The 25,356-nt window shown below is 27.2% G+C and overlaps 1 long non-coding RNA gene across 1 annotated transcript in view; it reads left to right on the top strand.

Annotated features, from left to right (window-relative positions):
• Positions 1 to 23,992, top strand: part of LOC147807789 (uncharacterized) — a 46,886-nt gene extending 22,894 nt beyond the window's left edge. Inside the window, exons 2-3 of the long non-coding RNA XR_015434908.1 lie at positions 18,954 to 19,044; positions 23,034 to 23,992. This is a non-coding gene — a long non-coding RNA (uncharacterized LOC147807789). The remainder of the gene's footprint in view (positions 1 to 18,953; positions 19,045 to 23,033) is intronic.
• Positions 23,993 to 25,356: the final 1,364 nt, after the last annotated feature.

The raw sequence follows: 25,356 nt of genomic DNA, 5'->3' as shown, positions 1-25,356 counted from the left end.
ACGCAATATTCAATAATGCAGCAGGGTTTTGTACCTTATTGTTTAGTTTTTAAAACCTTTAATTTAAGGAACTACACAATTTATGAGTTTTAAGCATTTTCTTTTTATATACGTGTAATGATAAGGAGATTGTTGCTGTCAGCTTTATACATGAATTTGTTCTTTTTTACTTTTCTGACACTGATATCTATGTTTAAATTTGATGTAATGAGTCTCATTTGCAGTGCCAATAGTATTTACGCCCAAACAATCGCACTCAGATTTGACACTTTTTTGTAAATGTTACGTCCCAAACGATAAATTCCTTTATACGTATTAGCAAATTCCACAGCTTTTGTCGCCAAGACTTAAAAATTTGTAGCAGTTAAAGTATATTTATGAGGTGAACACAATTTTGATTAAAGAAAACTTTTATGATTTGTAAAATAAAAATATAATGTAAACAGTAAACATCAACTTTGTCATTATCATATCATAACTGTATAACAATTTAAGAACAATCTGTTTATTTATTTCTGATTCATTAAAGACAAGATATTGAGTCAAATAAGAGAATCTTTACAAATTTTAAATTTAACAATTTACTTTAAGTAAAGAAAGTAGTTTTAAAACAATTGGGTTGAAAGGCTGAGGACTTACACTTTTCTCTAAAACAATTAATCGATGTTATGATAATAAAACAAAACTCTTGCGATTAGTTATCTCAGCAAAAGTAAGATTTTTATTACCAAATAAGAAACAATTATTACCATTCTGCAAGGGACAGATAAAATAAAATAGGTCATACAGTTTTCAGACACACAGAATGCATGACAATCTAGGAATAAATGTTTGAACTTTTAAAGCAAATTACAAACAATAAAAGCTACTGTGTAAAAAAGCTACTGTGTATTACAAATGAGACTATTATATGATTCGAGCAACTAAAAAATTCTTTTGGAATTTTAAAGACTAATGAATACTATTAAATAATAACAGAAAAGTTTTCTGTGTCTCTTTTGTCTCATTTTTGAAGCAGAATATAAATTGAAATACACATCTCACTTTTTCTGATCCTGCTTTTCTCTGAATCGTTCTTATTAAAATAGATGAATCGCGTTAAATTACGTTACCTTAAGTTAGTAAATGTGTTTTCGTACTTAGGGGGAAAAAAGGCCTCATTTTAGATTGACAATAAATGTAATAATTTTCATAGTATTTTTTTTATATCTTATTTAGAAGCCCAAAAATTGAATAAAAAATTATAAAATATATAGACCAATTGTTGAGTTACAGAATCTAATTAGCTAAAGTTGTTATAAAATTATGAATAAAAAGTTACAAGATCGATGAGTTATGAATTTAATGAAGCATAGAATGAAAGGATAAATATATATATAGCAAAATATATGATAAAATTAATTAGGAAAAAATTAAAAAGCAGGTGAGTAATTTCAGATATACACAAATAATAGTGATCGAAGCAAATATGAACAAATAATACTTTAAAAATATGAACACTTAATAATGTGATGATATATATAGGGGATTATTTTTTTAAACTTAATTTATTAATTAAGGTATTCAAAAGATATTGATTACTCTGAAGATAATATTTATGTAATTAACTGAAATAATTGTGTTGCGTAAATTTTTCTTCCTCTTTCTTTATAGAAGGGCGAAGTATTTTTTCTCGTTATTTGAATTTTTCTAGTCTTAAACGAGGATAAAATCTTCACTTAATTCAACAAGCAACTTTTAAACAAGCAACTTTTGAAAATATCCATGAGCGCGAAGATTCGTTTACGAATTTTGCGAGTACTGTATTGAGGCGAGAATAAGATTGCCTCTCAGTAAGGGTTACTAGATAAGGCGTTGAAACAGTTGTCAAGTAAAACCGCAGCGAGTGGAGGTGCCCGGGAGTCGACATTAGGGAAAATCGCTACCAGTCCGGCCTCCCCCATATCAATCATGCACAGGAGCTTTTTTCCAACAGGAACCAATATCTTGCCTAGTCCGGGCTGCTATTTCTGAGAAAGTAAGAAGGTCATCGCCAACAGTATCTCTATGGCTGCCCTCACGGGTGAGACCGTCAGCAATTTCATTCCCGTAGACATGCATGTGCGACGGTACCCACTGAAAGAAAATCCTAATGTCGTGACTCAAGAATTTAGACGCTGGACAATGTTTACTGTCGTTCTGTCACAATGCCTCCACCATACAGACAGGTGCTGAATGGAGCAGATCTTGATGCTCTTAATACATATCTTGATGCCAGTCCCCTTTAAGATGAAAATTCCTCTACCCGATATAGCACCAGCACCCATGCTACCGTCAGTGTAGATCTGTAAAGCATCATTTGGAATTTTATGAATAGTTTCCAGAGCAAGCTGTCTGAGATACTCTGGGTGCTGTAAGCCCTTGTTGGTATACGAGCATAAATCCGTTCTAAGAAAGACGCGTTCGTGGAACGACGTAGCAACATCCATGCAACCCGCCAAAGAGACATATTCTACTTTATTGTGTAACCAACCCTCGCTTTCAGCTCTCTCTTAAAGCGACGATTGTTTAATCAGTTGCGCGCATAATTGGAAGTTCTGTGCTGGTCACCATAACTGATGAGTTTAGCAAAATATTTGGTCAAAAGGTATCTGCTTCGTAAACTGAGAGGTTGCAGGTCACCTTCATACAATACAATATCCCTAGGACAGCTGTTGCGGAGACCGGTGATGACCCTGGCAGCAGAGAGTTGGACCTTTTCCAGTTTGTTAAGGTTGCTGGCAGAGGCAACCTGATACACCTGTGCACTATATTCAAGCATGGGTCGAATGAGAGCAATATATGCGCTTCGAAAGGACTGAGCATCCGCTCCCCAGTCCCTGCCAGATATGTATTTTATGTATTTAAAATTTTTAGTCTCTGTTTGCCTCTTAAAACCAAATTGTTAATATGCACGTGGCCGAGGATCTCCTGATCCAGGATGAATCCCAGATATTTGGGATGTTTTTCACATTTCAGTCGTCTACCAAGTAGATAAGTTTTAGGCTCATAGTTATAAAGATGTCTATTGGTAGTAAAAATACTTGATCGAGACTTTGAAGGATTGAAGGTGATTTAATGTTCCGCAGCAAACCTCTTGAGCCGAAGTAGGGAAGAGTTAATATCATTCTGAGCAGTAATTAAGCTTGGATTGCTGCTCCAAAAAATTATATCGTCCGCATATAGACCCATACTGACATTGGAATTTACCACAAATATATATATTTGTAACTTAAAACAATGAACTGGTTTGCATGTGTGTGTCTGATAGGTGATTTTTCAGAAAATGTACATTATGTAAGATTATATATTTGCAATCAAGATCATGATAAATAGTGATCTGAATTTCTGCAACTCGAATCTCGATTTTTAATTTGCTATTATTTATTACATGATTCAACGAAATAATATTATAGACTAAGACAGGCTTTAAATTTTTTTAGAAGAGAATACTCAGGGATAGGGAGTTTATAAAAGGGTTAGCAACTACAATCGTAAGCCCATAGAAAAAAACAGGAACATTTGAAAAGTGATTGTCTGTATATGAAACTAAAAAGCTCAGTCATGCTGCTGAATGCAGAATTTTTCTCATCAGAAATTTTTTTATTTTTACAGAAAATTTGCAGTATTTGAAAACTACATTGAGATGAAAAGTATGGTCAAAACTATACATAAAATATCTGTATTTCAGCGAAACCATTACCATATGAACGGAAAATTACGAAATAAATAGTTTACATACTGCATATTTTTTTAAAATTGGAATTAGGGTTTTCCTCACTAAAAATGTCATTATCATACAGTATGATAATTATACTATACTTTTTTTTCTCCTTGTAAATCATGAGATTGCAGCAAATTCAAAAAGGATCAGCTTTTTAAACGATACTGAAAAAGTAAAATGTTGGAACAAATTGCTTTAATTAAGTAATGTACATATTATAAATTATAATATTATAAAATGTAATTATAATGTACATATTATAAAACGATTATTTTATTTTATAATAAATATGCCTAATAATTATAAATATTTACAGACACATTTCACATTGAACGTTGTAGTAGTGTGCCATATGATCATTAATCTTCTATGTCTAAACCAAATGCTTACTCAATTTTTACATTAACGTTTAATCTATCTGTACCAATAGTAAATTATTAAAATCACCAAAGACTTTGAAGTAACACAAAGACAGATCTGGATTAGATGAAAGGGTGGATCAAAGATTTTAAGCTACAATTTCACGCTTCAAGAATTTTACAAGGAATTTCTAAGACTCATTGATACAAGGATTTTCTCGCGGTGCTTAACAACGATATTCCAATTTTAAAAATAGTTTTCTAAAAATAGTTATGATGGAATTCTCATTTTTTAATATTTTATTTGCCAAAAAATGAAAGTAAGACAATAATTAGAATTATAAGACAATAATTGGAATTATAAGACAATAATTAGAATTATAAGGCAATAATTAAAATTGTAAGATAGCAAAATTAATTTTACATATAAAATGAGATTTACCTAATGTTTTTCTTTCTAATGTATAAAAGAACAATTTGGCTTTGAAACTAACTATTTATTATTGTAAATAGTAATTACTAACTATTTGGGAGTAAGATAATAGAAGAAGTAAGGCAATATTTATAATTATAAGATAATTATAATTTTAAAAAATAATGCTAGTTTTAAGTAGAAAATGGAAATTATTCAATGTGATTTTGGTACTGTGAGCCTTAATATATGAAGGAACATCTTAGCTTTGCAATTAACTATTCATTATTTTGGATAGTAATTACTAACTATTTGGAAGTAGGTTAGTATAAGAAGTAAGACAATAATTAGAATTGCGAAACAAGATTATTATTATTCTTTAACTAGAAAATGAGATATATTCAATGTTTTTCTCGTATTATGATCTAAATGTATGAATGAACAATTTGGATTTGGAATTAACTATTCACTATTCTGAGTAGTAATTATTTAATCTTTGAAATTAGCTATTTATTTATTAGTTGCTCATTCTTTTGCTGTTGAATCTAAGCTATTAATACTTTCAAATAATAAAAAATACATATATTATTCACAATCATTATTTGTTTTCAATTGATAAAAAATAAGTTAAGCAAGGAACAATAATTTAAAAAATTTATGCACTCTTCTTCACAGCTTTATTTCAGTTTTGAAGGACTGAGATTTTTAAAAGTTTTTAATGAAACAAATTTTAAAAAAAAATCATGTTGATATAAATAACAAATTTCTTTGGAATTTTTATCTTTTTGACATCGAAAATATAATTAAGAATACACTGTAATAATACATAAATGCATAATTTCGTGATCTATATATAATGCTATTTTCCTACGATAACACGACTTCTATTTTTCGTTGCAAGAGAAGTGCTTAGTTTTTTTCAATTTTTATAATACATGTATTACTTGTAAGTCTTTTTGTCCGAATACATTTTTAATACAAGACTTTAATCAACTTCTAAATGTGTATATAAGAAAGCATTTTCAATTACAATAAAAAAATTGCTTGGTGAAAATAATATTTTGTAGTTTTATTAATAGTTTATTCCTGAGTTACTTTTTTACTGAACTATGAAGGACTTATCAGTGATGATTTGTTAACAAGTTCTTTCAAACATTATCCTTAATCTTAATGAACAAAATTGTCTCACGATCTTATATGATTTAAATTATAAATACTATTCGGTATATTTTTTCCCCTTGAATATTTTGATTTTGAAAAACATTTTTATTTACTTAAAGAAGGTAAGCTAGAGCATCAGTAAAAACAAAATGCTAATCGTTATTTTGTTAATGTTTCAAACATATTAAAAAATTTTCAAAATTGATATCTAAAAAAGGATGGGATTATAATTATTCCCCGCTATAAATTTCTCGGTAAAAATGGTGAAAAAGCAATTTTTTTTCCTCCATATTCTACAACAAAACTTTCAAATAAATATAAAAAGTTGCCATTTAAACAGTTAACTGTGAAAAAAAAAATTTATTGACTGTTTTTACCTAATACGTCTTAACAACCAGAATTCTACCCATGCAAACTAGGCCCACCTTATGAACCCATTTTGTTCCGTGCAGATGGGTGCATATTGTAGCTGAAAGGGTCAATCACACGACCGGATGTTCTGGGGTTCGAGTCCAAGCGTTGATACCATGATATTTCTTTCTTTCCTTCCTCCAATACATTCTAGTGTCTTTCACTCTTTGATTGGTGATCTTAGATAATTAAAATACGAAATTATCATTCACGCATAAATGACGTAGTACCCATAGAGGTCTAATGTCCATTTAAATTTTATTTTTATGACTTAGATACTATATAGTTGTAAATGGTTCCAAAATTTAAAGTTTTGAATTTACGGTTTTTGAACTGCACCAGTTCTAAATGATTTCAAAGCAGTAAAAATAGAGATATATTCCTAACCATAAATTTTGTGGGTAATCGGAAGGACAGACTGCTTCCGGTTATTTTACCGAAATTTTAGACAGAAAATTCTTACAGTGTTAGATACTTACAAGATACTCACAGAAGAGTTAATAATCATAATGATCGGAATTGGAAGGACAGACTGTTGTCAGTTACTTCATTATAATTTCAGAATCAAAATTCTTACAGTGTTTGGTTCTCACAGAATTTTGAATCATAATCATATTTTATAATTCGGAAATTTATACTGTTTTCTTTTATTTTTCAAAAGCATTCGGTTCTCTAATATTTAATCTAATTATTGTCACATTATACAACTTCAAATTAATTTAAATAAATATTTATTAAAAACACAAATAAACTTTAATATAGAGCATTAGACTTTGAAATATTCTTTTATCTTTCAAAAATGCAGCATGTTTGTGCTTGAAACTTTTTTTTAGATTACGCAATTTTCTATAATATTATAATTATAGTTTCTAGAGATAAATACTAGAGATATGTTTTCAGTAGTCATAATTTATTATTCAAATAAATATTAATATTTTCGGAGTAAGAAATAAATTTAAATGTAAAAAAATGGAATTTCATTTTAGTTGATAAGCAATTTTAGGCGTGTTTGGAATATATTTTTGTGTAAGCATATTTTCAACAGCTATATTACTTTAAAATTTTAAATGAGTTGCAATTCGTTACTTATAAGATTGTTAAAATTCTCTAGTTTAGATGTTTTTAATCTTAAAAGGAAATAATTTTACTGAATATAAGGCAAATTTCCTTCATTTTGACATGTTAGTAATTGCTTCATTTGTAAAGAAATATTTCTTCAAAGCTGTAAATAACTTTTTAAAATGTAACATTTATGCGACAAAATGGAAAATAAATTGTGACAAACGAAAACAAATAAAATAAAGGAAGTAAGCGAATCGATTGTGACACATAAAAAGTGAAAAGCGAATGTGCCAGAGAAAAAAAAAAGGGGGGGGGGGGTGGGGGTAGATTCGAAGATAAATCTCTGGAGATTTCGTAAAGAAAACTTTATAAAAAGGAAATTATTCCATTATTATTTGTATTTAATGTATTTAGTTAAAACTGTTTGTTTTTAGTTAAAAATTTTGTAAATAAAATACAGTTTGTACTGATTTAAAATATTAGAAATAATATAATACTGTATTGTTCTGTTGAGAGAACACGTAGACTGATTTTAAATATGTTGTTTAATACAACTGTTAATGTCTTTTTTAAATATTTTTATACAAAATTATAGTCTGTTTCCCAAGTAGCATTTAAATATGTGTGCATTCATTCTAATCTATGCGTTCATATGAAAAATATAAAAATGATAAGAAAAAAATTTAAAGGCGGAAACAATGGAATGATATAAATCGGTAAGAATATTAAATAAAATAATTTTTTAAAATAATTAAATTTAGTATATGTTTTCGAAATTTATAACTCATGTATATAAAATTTCTTATATAATATTAATAATTTGTAATTAAAAATAATTAAAATTTAAAAAATTACTTTTCTTTCAATTAATTTTGTTTAAGTTATAAAACCTTGTTTTTAGTGAACATTGTTAGTGAGTTTATGTTGAGATATAGTCGGAAATTTGTTTTGTAATGAAATGGTGATAAAGTTTGCAAATTAAGAAAAAATTGTAATTTGTATGGCCATTTAGCATGAAGCTCTATTTGAAATTTGAACAATCTAGACAGTCGGAAAGTGGTCAAACTTTAAATCGAAGACATGTTCTCTTTAGCAATCAAATAATGATAAAAATTCTTTTTCTAGCCTTTAAAAAACATTTAGTAATTAAGTAATTTTATCCTGATACCTTAGAACCTGCCGTAAACACCATTTGTTAAGTAAAATTTACTTTTCATTTGTATATTTTTTTCTAAATACAGTGAATTCGCGATAACTCGAATCTGATAGGACTGACGAAAAACTTCGACATATCGGAAGTTCGACTTACCGTTAGTTTCGGTTTTGGACTTTCAAAATATTGTCGGATTATTTAATTAATGCTTATTAATTACAAATCTTCTAAATGCTTACAATATTTAAGATCATTTTTCTGACAAGCCATTTACGATAAGACTGTTTGAAGCACTTTATGATACCCTGGTCCATCGGCTGCAACTTTGCCGTTGAAGCAAAGAGAAACTGCAAGTTTACGGCTTTCAAATTAGGTAGATCACTATGCGCTGTGCATTTATCCATTAAGAGAATCACTTTTCTTTTTTTTAGCGAAGAATTTCCGATCCAATTTTCTTACATAGTCTTCAAATAAAACTGATATCATCCAAAACTTTTTGTTAGATTTGCAATCCAAAGCATACGTTTTTACATTTTTGGAACATCGGGGATTTCGGTATTTACCGATAACAAGTAAGGGCAATTTCTCTGTCCTAGACGCATTTCGTTCAACTAGGACAGTCAAACGTTCCTTGCACATTTTGCCCCCCTGAGCAGTTTTCATCCTTAAGCATATTCTTATTTGGAAGACATTTAAAAAATAAACCCATTTCATCAATATTGAAAACATAATTTTCACTGTATCCTTGAAGTAAATTTGGTAACGTTTCATTTAACCTCTGTTCACATACTTCAAGAGGGATAGCTTTAGCTTCTCCATGAAGAGTGCGAAAGACATTGTGTGTGTTTTGCAAAGAAAGGGGCAAGATATCAGCTCCAATGTTTTTTTTTCTTGCTTTAAAAGATCCAAAAAAATCGAGTTAAGGGGAGTAAAATTCGAGTAATCGAGAATAATTAACATGAAATTGAAGATAAAAGGGTCGGGACCTCATAAAAAAATCGAGTTATAGTAATATTCGAGTTATCGTACTTTGAGTTATAGCGAATTGACTGTATGTAGTAATAGTAACTATTAGTTTGGTAACTAGGATTTTCGGTAAACCATTACCATATAAACGGAAAAATTATAAAATTAATGGTTTAAATACCGTATTTTTTATCATACCGTATTATTTGTATTATTTTCGTATTATTAACTAGAATTAGGCTTTTTTATATCAAAAATGTCATTACCGTACTATAAATTATTTCACCAAAATTGTTTTTTTTTTGGCCTAAATCTTGCTGGATATTTTTATACTTTCTCTAATTTTTTCATGGTTTAAATTTAAATAACATCTAAAAGTATCTTTACATACAATTTTTATTACTTATTAACATTTATTGCTCATCATTTTGTATTTAGGAAAAATAAGATAGCCAAGTTACGCGCGAAGCACACATAATAGAAACACACACAAAGTACAAACAGTTCACTTTTGTTTTTATGCAATTCTTCATAAATTTCCATGCATATTTTTATTTTTCAGAATTTTGAAATCTTGAAATATTTACAAAAGGAGTGATTCATGAAAATTTTAATGCATGGATTATGTTTCTCTCGCTATGACCATTAATCATCCAAATGCATGTGGAATCGCTTTACAATCAATAGTTCATTTCTAAATCCTTGAGAAATGTGTATCAAAGAAGGCATTTTATTCAATTTTTATTTAATTAATAATTCTTTTGAAATTTTTTGACTCCTGAAATTTTAACTTTCTTGAAATTTTACTATGACTGCATGGAGAAGCAAATTCTGGTGAAATGATCCTATTATATGGGAAGAACATTTCTGGTAAACAAAACCATAATTCTGGTCTTAGAAACAAAAATATACAGAATTTAAATGATTCAATTGGCTACTTTTTGTTTGGATTGTAACGGTTTACCTTAAATTCAGGTTTACAAAATTATAGTTCTTCATAATACTGAAAAAATACAAAGTAAATTCAACCGAATAAATGGTTTTTATGTCATGCTCTAATGCATCATGATAAAATTGGCAAATTTTACCGCATTTACTAAATGTTATCACATTCATAATAAAACAACACTTATTGTTTATTTTACCAAAATTATTGCAAAAGTTCTTCAGTAAAGTATTTTTTTGTGTTTTCATAGGGTCAAAAACATGTCGCATTTTACCATATGTGGTAGTTTTGAGCATATTTTTTCTCAGTGTTTTATAATCCGAAAAATGAAAATTTTTAGATAATATTAATAATGAAGTGTATTTTGACATAAATCAACTTCAGTTGATTGTCAAAATCAAATAATCTGATGTGTTACTTGTGATGTTTCTGATACTCGATAAATATTTTTAGAAGTTTTGCATAGTAACGCAATTTATATGTGAAACCGTTTTGGATTAATAGTCTTCAAAAGGAGTAAATTGTGCATTACTATTCTGTCGAGAGATTGATGCTGTGACAAACATTAAAGTTCAGAATAAATTAAGCTCCGAATATCAATCACACGAGATTACATGTGTTTCATTTAAAGAACTCATGCCTCCCTTTAGAATTTTCCCGAAATGGATGGCAGTGAACTTTGATTTTATTTAGCATGCATTTATTTAATGCATACTTAAAAATAATAGTTCACACTTTATAATAGTATATAGATATAATTAATATTAAACAATACAATCAATATAAAACAATGCAATTAATATAATTAATATAAAATAAACAGCTCCGAATATCGATCTTATCAAATTATGTGTGTTTTATTTGAAAAAACTCATGTCTCGAGTTAGAAGTTCACTGTTATGGATAACAGTAAACTTTAATTAAATTTTGTATATATTTATTTAATGTTTACCAGTATTCTTAAAAATAATAGTTCGCACTTACACTTAAAAATTGTGGTTCACACTTTCATCCAAAAATTATAATGACCTTACAGACCTAATTGTTATAAAAGAATAAATAGTTACTCGTATATAATAGTAAATAGTATACTTAAACAGTGGTTTCCGAAAGAAGTTCATAGAAGTGTTACAAGAGTTCAGAAACTTTTTTTTTGCAAAAAATTTTGTAAACGGTTTATTAAAGATTTAGAATTCTGTAAGAATAACAAAAAACATTGTTTTAAATAGAAATAATGTTTAAAATCTTAGTAAATGTGGTAAAATTGAGTAATTTTATCATGATACCTTAGAGCCTGACATAAAATATTACTTATTTGGTCAAATTTACTTTTCGGTTTTGTATTTATACTACTTCGTAAGTCAGAATTTCAGGTAAAACGTTACCATATGAACGGAAACCGATGCTATATGACTGGTTGAAATAACGTAAATTTTGGTTACATTACCAGAATTATGTTTTCTTACCATAAATGTATTTACTATACTGAATGGTAGCTTTACCAGAAATTTTTTCTCTGTGTAGCGTTTTTACTTATTATATAAACATTAAATATGTTTACTTATTACTTAAATATTATTTTTCGAATCAAAACTATTGCTTAAAGAAATTGTTTTCAAACTCTAATCCAATTATAATAGTTTAAGAAAAGTAACTTTATGCATCATTGTGTTTAATATAAGTGCATTCAAATAAATAATTCTGCTTTGCAATTTTTTATTTTGAATTATTGTTTAGAAACGGTGCGCATATATATGATTAATATGAATTACGCAATTTCTTACAAATAACAGTCATTCTAATCTATAACGAGATTTAAGGAGAGATGCCAAATTGTTATGATAGAATTGTCATCGACTGTTTGAAAGCATGCCAAATTGAATGCAGCAAACGTCATTTTTTTCTCTTACATGATATTTTATGTACATTTTAACAAAAATTAGGACATTGGCTTCATAATTAAATGGAGATTAAAGCCAAACAATTACTTTTTACATAAAGAAATACACAGCTTTATTAAAATTTTTATTAACCTAACATTTTAATTTGTCATTTTTATTCAATAATTTATTTGTAATATACTAATGATACGATGAATTGTTTATTAGGAAATGTAAGAACAGTAAGTCTTTTAAATTTATGAAAAATAGATACTATTTTTTTCTAAAAGTATTTATCTAAAATTTGGTTTTAAATCTTTACATTTATGTTTAATGACACGGATAAAGGCTTTTTTTTACGTAAATTCTCATATTTATAGAAAAATATGATGAGTACATTTCACAAAATAAAAGACACTACAGTTAATAAAGTTTGATCTAATGATCAGTTATTTTCGAATAATATGCAGTTCTTATTGTTTGTGCTGTTGTCTAAGAGTTTATTATATTTTACTTATAATTTGTCCGAATACTATTTTAAGCTAAAAAATTGAAATTAAAAATACTTTGTTCTAGTAAACATACCATTTTTTGACAGATTTGAACTCGCGACTATTAATACTCCCCGCAATTTCAAGGGTATACTCACATTAGTTTAGTCAGATGAGCGATCAAAGGTTCGGAATCCTTAATATGAAGCAATAAATTTTAGAAGAATTCACAATTATTTCGGTTAAAAAAATACAGAATAAGTACTGTAAAAAATTCCGAATTAAATAATGTTTCAAAGTACCAGCATTTTGAGTGTATCATACGTAAAATTTATTTTTACCATAAATTATTATACCGTAGCTTTTACAGTAATATTTATCAAATTAGAGTGATTCAGTAATTTTGTGGTGATAATTATTGAAAAAATTACGTTATATTATATTTTTGTTCTATTACATCCTCCGGTAAAAATGATAACATGTTCCGGTAGAAACCGTTACAAGTTCCGACATAAACTACCATCACTCTGAGTGCCGGTACATTTTACCAGAATTTGAACCAGAATTTTTTACAATTTAATACGAGATAGCTCGATCTTTATACTAACAGTTATAAATTTGTTCTGTTTTATTATTTTATTTTGCGCACCATGTTGAAATTTTTGAGCATTTATTATTTCATTTTTCTACTTAACCAAAATTAAATTTCAGCATTTCTCAGTTAGTGAGAAAAGCTATTTCATCATATTCGAAACAGTATAAGAGCAAATCTCATAAATTACATTTTTACCACCAAGAAATTGTTTACAGGCTGTATGACATGCTTATATTTAAATAAATTACGTTTCGTAATGCTAACTACAGAACTTTATTTAAATACAATTTCGTTCTATAGTTTGACCTAATGTATAATATTTTTCACTAGCATATTACGCTATTTTAAATACTTACATTAATTATTATAGCTAAAATTAATAATTTCTTTTAGGTTTCTTGATCTACAGTTCGGCTTAACGTATAATATTTTGTATTAGTAAATTACGTTATTTTAAATAAATATATTAATTTTTATAAATAAAAATATTAATTTATTTTAAAGTAAATTGTATAACAAAGCTTTAGTAATTAATACAATTTACGATTTGTTGAAATTATTTTATTGTGCAATTCCGAAATTAAAATATATACAATACCTTTATTAAATTTTAGATATAATGCACACGACCTAAAATAAACAAAATGATATTTCATTTTATTTAAAATTGAGTGATCCACCCTTTTTATATAATTAGTTAACTAAACTACTATGTTTAATGTATGTTTTATGAATGGTCTGAAAGTTTATATTTTGTAAATCATAAAAAATTCAGTATAGAAATGGTTTAGTTCTGTTAATAAAAGTTGTGAAGCAATTAAATATATTGTTTCTACACATAAAAAATTTTAATTTTCGTGTAAAAATATAAACATTTATTTTAGTTTTAGGAGTGAGAATGCAAAATTATTTAAATTTTTTCTCTGAATTGTAACTGTTTTATAATTATTATTTAGTTGAAGAAATGGATTAAATTTCAATAGATTTTCATAATTTAATGAATTAAAATGAACTATATCGTAATAAAAATTTATTTAATTTCATGGTAAAACCTGTGAACTTTATATTTGTTAAAATTTTCAATTTAATTTTAAATTTATTTTGATTTGTGTATATTATTATATTAAAGAAGATTTAATAGCTAACTACAGCTAGCTTAAGCGAGAAAATGCAAATTCATTTAATTATTAGATTTGCCTGACAAAATAATTCATATCTAATTATATTATCCGTAATTAAAATTGTGATGAAAAGGAGCCATGACTAAATTGTATAAATTAACTTTAACTGAGACTATTTCAGTTTATTCAGTAAAAAGCTAACTTGGTGTTGAAAATCGTAATTCAATTTGAAGGTATAAGCCACAACCTTGTTCCTGAAGTAATCCAAAATTTTTAAGTCCGCAAATCTCTTACATTTTTATTAATAATAATAAATAATACTTAATAATTTCATATAGGAAAGAGATATTTTAACAATTACATTGAATAATATAAATTCATATTGTTTAATTATATCACAATAAATTGTTCAGAATTTTTATTGTCTGTTAAATTTTTCTTTAATTCCCATCTGTTGATATTTTGGCATAAATTTAATACTATATTTTTGCATGATACTTCATTTAGTTATCATTACATTAAATAATCTTGAAGAGATAACAAAATAAAACAAAAAAAATAAAACAAAGTTATCATTTATTTAGCAGTTAAACGTCAGTATATAATTTTTATTTGCAATATTGTTTATCTCTTTATCTAATTTTTTTAGATAAAAATTTTTTTTTTATAGTAACTGTTTTTAAAAAAGGTATTTTTAACTTATTAACCAGTCTATTTTGTGCTTGTAGTTACTTAGGCTAGTGGTTCCCAGGGTTCTTTCATGTACGGAATTCTAAATAATCAATCTTGGTGGACCCCTAGTCGTTCATTAGCAACGTTCATTATTATGGAAGCGAAGGAATGGGGATATATAGAAATAAAATACATTGTTAATTGCGAGAACATTAAACAAAGAATTATCGTATTCATCAATCATATTTATCTCCAAAATGTCGTCAATCATATTTATATCAATTATTTTTAAAAATTATAGCATTTCATCCTCTATATATCCTTGGCATGGTGCTTTAGGCCAGGTGATGCTTTCACAATATTCATCTTTTACGTCTGAGAGCAACTTGCAAACTTTACTTTTAGCCATTTAGAAGATTTATTCTTGCCAATATAGAGCATGTCATCATCATTTCATTCCCCAGAATCATTATTATCATCATAACGTGGAATATATTGTTCACTTTCACAACTGATATTATTTATTTCTATAACTCTTTCACTCTATCAATCGAAATGCTACCTTCCTTTCTTTTACTTCACCAGGCAATTCTCGAAGAGAACGGGGAAAAATCAGCTGAAATCAGCTTTTTTTTGTCATGAAAACCGATATGAACGCCAATTATTAAACTTGAGAGAGAAATATTTTTCGAATTTTCGCCCATGACCTTGCAAATTTTAGGAGCCAGTAACCACGTAGTGCAAAACCTCGATTGAAAATAAAGTTTTTCACGTGACTTCCTGTTGGCACATTCCATGATGTGAGGAAAGGTTGAAAGGAGGAATAGATATGTCCTTTAGACCAGTGTTCCCCACCCTTTTATCACCGTGAACAGGGGCCGACTTAGGCTAATTGGGACCCGGGAAAAAACTTCTTTGGGGGCCTCCCTCTGCTTCACTACTTCTGTAATGAAAATTTTTTACCTCATTATACATATATAACAAGAAAATTGGCTAGAACCTAAATTAGCTATAAAGTCCCCCCCCCCTCCAATGGTCTGACGAAATATCGTTCTGTCCATTTTATTGATTTTCTGATAATTCTATGTCCATCATGTCGAATGCAGTTTTCTGCTTGTTAACTTTATCATCTAGCTGCGAGAAATTCCTAGCCTTGCTGACATTAGGGCGGAATTGAGCTAAATTTTCGGGATTATGATGGCTCACTTAAGCCAATCAAAAGCCTGTATTTTTGTAAACATATCGCCTTTTGCTACAATTAAAAATACAGGCTTTTGATTGGCCAAAATTGTCCATCGTCATTGCGACAATTTAGCTGAATTCCATGCTAGAAAGCCATAGATTTATGAAGTATAGATTTTTTGCGTTCATGCGATAGATTAATGAAGAAGCTAGCATAAAACAGACGGATTTTAATCGATACTGACATTTTGTAAAAATATTCATTAATGAGGGAAGCCTAAAATAAACTTTCTATTCGATTTGGGGGCCCCCTCCAATGTGGGGTCCGGGTCAACTGCCCAGTATGCCCCTGCCTTTGTCAGGCTCTGACCACGGACCTGTCAATGTTTGATAATTTTACCGAGGCCCTCTGGGGGACGACGTTGATTGTTTATATTTTAGATTATTTTGATTTATTAATTTTAATTTAATTATAGTATTTAAATATGCCTTCAAAATAAGATACAGTTACACCAAAAAAAATATAAAGTGAGTTATTATTTCAACTTACTAACATTTTAACTACATTTTAACTTACTTATATCAATTAATCATGATCGAGAGAGAAGACGAAGTTCTTCATTAGTTCTAGTATAAATTTCGCTCAGCGCTTTTGTGTTTTATTTATGATATTTACAGTTATGATGATTGTTTTTTTAAAATTAAAACAAACTAAAAGAGGAAATAGTTGCAGTGGTTTTCTTTTCTTTTTCTTTTTAACTTTTTAAAACATTAAAAAATTTATGTCACTACCTTCGAGGGCCTCTTTTTTTTAAATAAATAAAGTTTTAATGGAACTATTTTTAATTTGTGATTTATTTTTAATTTGGGGTATAAACCTGGGAATTTAAATTCAGTTTCAATGAAATGGGCGACCCGGTACCATTTGATCCACGGACCGGTACCTGTCCGGAACACTGCTATAGACGTTCCAGCTGTAGTATGAGAAAAAGGTACATTAAAAACCAATTATGTCGTAAAATTTGAGCAGAAGTGCATGCAAGAAGATTAATTCCACAAACGTATAATTTATAGTATATTATGATAATTTGTTGCTTTTTTTATTGTTTTGTTAAAAATGGAATATAATTATAAAACAGTAAAGAGAAAATTTGAAAATTACATTTGCATCTTAAAAACCTTCCTTTACAAATTTGAACCAAAGTATTCCCTAAGTGTTTAAGTAATACACATAAAAGTAATGTACAGTGTTCCAAAAAGAAAAAAAAACTGATCACCCAGAATAACTTTTAATGTAATTAATGGACCCTCACGTTCTAGGACTCAATTTTAATTATTTGAGGGGGTACCCTCGAATATGTTAATTAGTGCAAGCGATATTTTAAGTTACGAAATCAGACTCAACGTTCTTTCTCTGAATAAAAATCCCTTTTTTCGACGGATTCGGATTTCTGAACCCTAAAACATGGGAGGTAGTCGCAATCTAGAAAATATGGTCCAAATAGTTTGGTGAAGAGAGCGATCTAAAGTTTGGACCCCTTATTGTCAATTTTACTTTTTGCGTATTTCATCATATCTCGAGAACTTTTAAAGCCACACGGTTACGAAGATCACGTGTCCAAAGATAATCACATGCCAAAAATACATTTTAGTAAATATTTATTTTGTTTATTGTGCTATTTATTAATAGCAGAAAAAATTTTGAATTGTAAGGTACACAATTTTTTTTAATCATTTTAAAGTATGTAATTTAGCGTGACCAAATGCACAATTTGTGCAAAATCGATTGAATAGTTCCTGAGAAATCGAATTTTAACTAGACGATTTTTCTAAAATTCAAATTCTCAGAATCTATTGAACCAATTTCGCTTGAATTTTGTATGCCCAAAATAAAGGAACAACCGTAATCTGGGAAATATGATCTCAAGACAGCTGTCCAAATTTAGAACCCCTTAATACTTTTATTTTACTTTTGGACCACTTAATACTAATTTTATTTATTCAGCATAGCTCGAGATGGTTTTGATCGAATTCAAAAACTTTTGCACAGTTATAAAATTTGTTTATTCGAAGATAATTCGATGCGAAATGTAACTTTTAGTAAACATATACTATTTTTTTATTATTTTGTTTAATAATAATCGGAAATATTTCGAATTGTAAGGTATACAAAAGTTTTTTTTAACATTATTTTGACAAATGTAATTTCACATGACAAAATACAAAATTCGTGCAAAATCGGTCAAATATTTCCTAAAAAATCAAATTTAAAAAATCAGACTTTTTTTTTAAAGAAAAATCTTTACAAAAAATTACATTGGTTTTCATTAGCTGGCAATTACTAACACAAACATAATTTTTAAGAGGCAAAAAGTGCACAGTTTGATTTTATCAAAATATCTAATTTGTTTTATTATCCACCAAAAGCGCCATTGAGATAATTAGCATATTTATTTTGTTTGAAATATTGGCATGTAGTGAACATTACAGCAGCAAAACCACCAGGATATCCATTTTTGTTCTCAAAACTCCCCAGATATGAAAAAAAAACGATAATGTAAGAAGTAAAAATTGAATTCACTCTCACTTTAGAAATATAAGTTTGCACATGCTTTTTGTCTTGATTTTTTACTACATGATTTTAAATCTCGAACTACTTGTAATTAGACAGTGTAAAAATGATGGACCAGAAGGCGGTCAGTAATTGATAAAAGCAGAAGATGATAATGATGACTTTATAAAATTTTAAAACGCAGTTTTTTCAATTTAATTGATACATTGATGATTGCTTACTTTTCAGATGACAATGAAGTGAGTTTTTGGATGTATGCCATGATAACAGTGGGGACTGTATTCATTCTTTTTGTTGCTGTCACACTTTACCTCATGTGGTGAGTTTTTAACGTGTCTCTTTAACCAGTAAAATTCATACACCAAAAACTTTTCGATTTTTAGATATTTAGTTGAACACCTCTATAATGAACCATATGTTAAACGCCTCTATAATGAACCATATGTTATACACCTCTATAATGAACCATATGATATGCACCTCTATAATGAACCATAAGTTCTTAATATTCAAATTTTTTTTAAATGTATTATTTAGCATACTGTGGAAAATTATTGGAACTATTGGCTAGCTAAATACAGTAGAGTTCTTTACATTTAATTTTTTCAAATAAAGAAAGTATCTTACGTTAAGCAAATATTCTCTATGTAACGAAGTAACTGTCTTTTTTAAAGAATTTTTTCAGAAGTTTATCTTTTTGCCAATTTTGGAAATTTTCAAGCGTTCTTCATTTATTTATTTATTTTCTTACTTTTTTGGAATTTTTTAGGCACTTATCTTCTTGATTTTTGCCGTTTATGGACTTTTCAGGCTTCTATCTTTTCAGTTTTTGTCATTTTTGGCATCCTTTATGAAGAAATTTACAATTAACAGTTAAAATTTCCATGCAACCAATTTGCTCTGTTACTTGTCTGTTTCTGGAATCAATTAAATAATATATAATTTAAACAATAACTCGTAACAGCAGAATTCTACATGATTGAAAATAAGTCATTTCGAAGACTCCTTTATACTATGTATTATTTCATTTTTAATTAGAATTTCCAATTTTATACTTATGAACTTAGTGTATCGAACAAATTTTTTGTAATATTTACTTAAATGACTTCAAAAGGAAATATGAGTCTGCATTGCCTTGAAATCTCTTACTGTTATGTTTGTTGTATAAAATTTTAGTTGCGACCATAATTCTAAAGGAACTTAGTCAAAAAATAGATTAAAAAAATTACCATTTATTAGCATATGTTGCAATCTAACAAATTAAAACCTTCCAATGCTCCAAAGATGAAATAAACAAAATTAAATATGAAAAAATCTCTCTCTTATTTCAATCAAATAGTAAATTAAAAAACGTGTGAGAAATGCTAGTCAAAGTCAAAGATATTGGGCTTTAAAGGTGTGCAAACATTCATACATTTTGAAACTCAAAGATAAATTTTTCCATTTTATTTGCTAAAAAGCTTAGAGACATCAGAATGAAAAAGATAAATAAGAAATAATCATTAATGACATTTTAATGTAAAATAAATGACTAAATAACACCAGAAGTGAAATTATATCGGATCCATTGTTATAGTTAATTAAGAAATAACTTGTTAATTACAATGCAAATTTTTAGCCAACTTCAATTTTTTTTTATTAAAAAAAGCTTATTTAAAAGAAGTTTTACTTTTTAGTTTAGATTTCCTAATTAGTGAAAACGTGAAAATAATTTTTATAATTCCTTTTATTATAATACCAATCTGCTAACATTATTTTCTTTAAAGCTAAACGTTGTTAAGTTATTTTGACACGTAAATGTACTTGCTAATATAATAGTCAAAATTTTCAATTTCATCTGAAAACTTCATTCATAAGAAAGATCCTGAAATAAAACTTTACTATCGAAAAATTTGATATAGCGTTACTAAGAATCTTTCTAAATTACATATTAAATCATCTTGGAGATTTGTTCCCAATTGTGCTACCAATATGTGAAATTTCAGGTGAAAAAGGAATCCCATTGATTGTGTGTGAAAATTTAATCCGAATCAACTTTGGAAGATATATTTCATAAAGAATCATACAATATGTTTCATTCATGTATAGGTTTTTTCTTAGAATATTTATAGTTTTCTTAAGAATAATTGATATATAAAGAAACGTTTAATTGATATGAGGCAATTTGTACATCATATAAGACTTTTGGTGTTTATTATTGACGGTATATATGGGAGTCCCATATATATATATATGTAAATAAGAGATAATAATAGAGATAATTTTTCTTTTTTTTTCTTTTAAAAAAATCAATTGTATCAAAATAAATAAATTTAAAAATACACGTTCTTAAAAGAGTAATAGATTGCAGTTGAAAATACAGAAATGGTATTGGAGCACCTTTTTCCTGCATATTAATAATTTGCGTTGTAATGGCAACTGTAGTTCCTATAAAATATTTCGCCTAAAAGAATAATTTTAAAAATCGAAAATCTAGATATAAAACACTGCTAATGTTGAATGAAAAAAAGTTGAATAAAATCTAAAACAATTTCAACGAAGAAATTAATAATATAATTTGTAAAACTTGGTAGTTCTAACGATTTCCAATATTTATGTAAATTTATTAGGAAATCGGGAAAATATTTTTTTATTATTTATATAATTATTGCGATTCATGTGCTTCTGCCGAAATAAGGTTAACAAGAACTTGATTATCAATCTTCTGAGGTTCAGTTCAGGTTTTCCAAAATTTAAGCTGCAGGTTTCCATACCTTGAAAAAAAAATCTATTTACCCCATGTTATTCAGTAGAAAATTGTATATAGTGGGGGAAATTTCATTATAATTTCCCTAGGAAATATTAAATGATAGAAAATGTATAATGGTATTTTGGCATGACATGGCATAATCAGATTATATTACAGACTTTATTATTAAGAAAAGTTTTAATAACCAAGTCTGTTCAGAATAATAAAGCAATAATTCATAACAACAGGAAACTTATAAAGAAATAATTTATTTTTTATTGAAAGCATTATTAATACTATTATACAATAATTAGTTTTAATACAATAATTTATTTTGTACTACAATTTAATTGACACAATAATTCATTTTAATTATTTAAGTTTAGGTATTTTTACAGAAAGAAGGTTTTAATTAAAAATAAACTTGATTATCATTCATCTTAGTCCCCGATTTTTTCAAATTTCAGTAGGAAATAATGTATAGTGGGGAAAACTTAATTATAATTTATCCCAAGAGCTAAACGCTAGGAAATGATGGAAAATGGTAGTTCTGACACAACGAGTTGTATCATCGAGTTGTATTAAAGCTATTGTTATCTATTACTAAGGTATCCGACTGAGTAAAAATAGGCAATTTTGACAAAATTTTGATATTTTTTTTCCATCAGCTTTCTAAAATCCTTTAAAAGTTTTATCACCGATTTCTAGAAATGAAGTTACATTTTTTTTCGTATGATGGAAGGCGAAACTAAAATCAGAAATATACTCACGAAAACGAAACTAAAATGTTTTTCACTTTGACTTTATTATATATTTAAGACAAATAAAATTCATGATATTTTTAGACAAATAAAATTCATTTTCAAAAATTAATATTCGAGTTATGAATTGTTTTGTTATCAGAATTTTCTTGTATTTTAAATGTATTTTCTGAGGAGAGTTGTTTTTGAGAAAATTTGTTTACTGTAATACGCAAAAAGAAAATTTATCATAGAATTCTGATATTTCGAATGCAGATTTTGTATAATGTTAGCGATGTTTTAAACTGAAAACTGTAGCATAAGTTTCAATTTTTTTTTATTAAGATTTAAGTAAGAATATTTGGAATTTTTCTTTAAAAATTCGATATTAAGCAATGTATTTAGTTCTATTTCATTGTTTTATAGAAATGTTTAGTTCAAAACACAGGTAATCACATTATTAATCGAGAAAAAGAATTATTCTGATATACATGTATTATAACTTGTTGAGCTGTTAGTGTGACATGAAAAATTTGTAGTTTTCAAGCCCAAATTTGCCTTTATTTTCAAACATATATTATTTTTTTAAACTTTTTAGACATTATTCTAAATTTTAAATTTTAGGATCTCTGTTTACCAATTATAAAATTAAAATTTTAATTGGACTTTTTCTTAAATAAAATAATGCGTCGAAACCAGTTGGATACCTTTATAGTACTTTTAATAACCATGTCCAATCCAAATATAAAAACATTAATATTTAACACGACAAGAAAATAGTAAAAAGAAATAGTTTATTTTAATTAAAAGCAGTATTAATTATATATTTGAATTTTTCAGTCATTCTACAATTCGACAAGTCGCTGAAGAAGAGCCGAAATATCGACCGATAACTACAAGACCTGCATACAGAGAGTATCTTAAAAATCCTGACTGACATCTTGCGCCTCTTGACCACCGGTCAATAGAAATGAGTTCGATCTGTGGCCAAGAGGCTCAAAGGAGTGAGCAAACTCTTTGTTAAATATCCGATAGCGATCCAATAGAGCTTTGCTCATCTAAATTCCACTGCATGGTAAAGGAATTGGCAGACTGATTCATTAAGTATTTTGTTATCATCTGATATAGAATTTCATTCTATTTCTAAATAGAATTGCATGTTATGAGCTTTGGTGTTTTGAAATGATTGTAATCGAAAACAGGATGGTTCATTATTAATGATGTTTTTAACTTAAAAATGTTCATGTAAATAAATATATGTTTAAATGCTGTGGAAATAAGAAATTAACCATTTTTTGTTGTTGTCAAAATTGGACAAACTGTTAATGATTAAAAAAAAAAATCATTAAAGAAATATTATATACCAAGTGATAATGAAATTACATTTTGTTCGAAGAAAACTAAAGATAAAATTAAGGTTAAAAAATAAAATTTTGAAAGACTTTCAGCTTTGGAAAATGAGTTATTTTACGATTATTTGATAACTATGTAATTTAACTCTCTAATAATAGTTATTTAATAACAATTTCCGTTAATTTTCGAATAAAAGTTATTTAATAATATTTTTTTATTATCATCTAATAATAATTACTTAGTATAATTCATTGAATTTTCTGTTATCATTTGATATAGAATTACATTCTATTTCTAAATAGAATTGCATGTTATGAGCTTGGTTGTTTTGAATTGATTGTAAGCTTTTACAAGATTGTTCATTATTAAAAATGTTTCAATATAAAAATGTTCATGTAAATAAATATATGTTTAAATGTTGTGGAAATAAAAAAAAATTAAGCTGTTTTGAAACTGTATTTTTTGTCTAAATTGGGCAAACTCATGCTAGTTGAAAAAGTAAAATCATTTGAAGGAAGAAGATGAAGATCAAGAGATAATAAAATGACAGTGAAACTGGAGATAAAATTATGGTAAAAAATGAAATTTTTAAAGACTTTTAGCTTTAGATAATCAATTACTTTAAGCTTATTTAATAATTGCCTTTAATGTGCAGTAAATTTAACAAGCTATTTTGGTTACAGTGCTTTTTTATAAAAATTATAGTAAAGTTTCAAAAATTTTTCATTTGTTAAAAAGTAATGAATATAGCAAATATTTTTTGACGCATAATTGAATAAAAAATTTTACATTATTACAAAAAATAATTTTTCCTTGCTTTAAAAACCAAAATATTCCATAATGAGTTTTTACTTGCTGAGCAGTATTTTATTCATGTTTATAAATTGAAACATGCACCTGTATCTATTATTCAGGTATGTATAAAATAATGAGGTACTCATAATAATTGTAACCAGGTCTTATTAAACCTATCTCAGGCAATAATATTTAATAATTTTTAGATTGGTGATATAGTTAACTTTCTGGTATTTATGCGTGCAAAACAATTTTAACTATTTTTGATTTAAGCAGAATAGTTAATTATTTTTTAATGCTATAAAAATACAAAAAATATTTTTTTGACAAAAGTAAACGATAATGATTGAAAACAATGAGCTTATCATCTTTTAAAAGAAGTATATTATTTCTAGTGTAATGAACTATAACATAAAAAATCACAATTATTTTTCTTCAATCTATTTTATAAATTCAATTCTGATCAAAATTAATGATTTAATTTCAATTTCTTAAATAATTTCAATGTTACAGTTGAATAAATATATACTCTCTAAAATTTTAAACCGAAAATCATTCATGCACATAAAAATAAAAGACAGATATAATAGTACTTAACTTTATACTTTTTTATCCAATAATAAGGATTAAATCTCAGTAAATATTATCGGAAGTAAATATCGGAAATGGGAAAAAAACTGATAAAATAAGTATTTTTTTCGAAAAGGTTTTGAAGATTTATCTAGATTAAAAAATCTTTTCTTGATAGTTTCGGAAAAAAAAAATCATAGCTATTCATGTGTGAGTGAATTTAACATAAAGTATAATAAAAATGGCTCAAAAAATCTAAGTTAGCTGAAAGATTTTAAAACTTAACATGAAATTCCATTAATTTCGATATTACTCATAATGTGTTATCTTTTTAATTCAGGTATGGAATTTTCAGGTATGGTATATGGTATGTTGGTATTTTTAACTTTAATACGGCATACAACTTTGAACCATCAATGTAGGTAAGTTGAATTATAATTTGTCA

The sequence above is a fragment of the Parasteatoda tepidariorum genome, chromosome 6, assembly GCF_982258835.1.
Source record: "Parasteatoda tepidariorum strain Cologne lab strain chromosome 6, Ptep-v5.0, whole genome shotgun sequence".
In the NCBI taxonomy this organism is placed as follows: Eukaryota; Metazoa; Arthropoda; class Arachnida; order Araneae; family Theridiidae; genus Parasteatoda; species Parasteatoda tepidariorum.
Note: the sequence above shows the minus strand (reverse complement) of the source record. Positions and strands in the feature narration are given on the sequence as shown.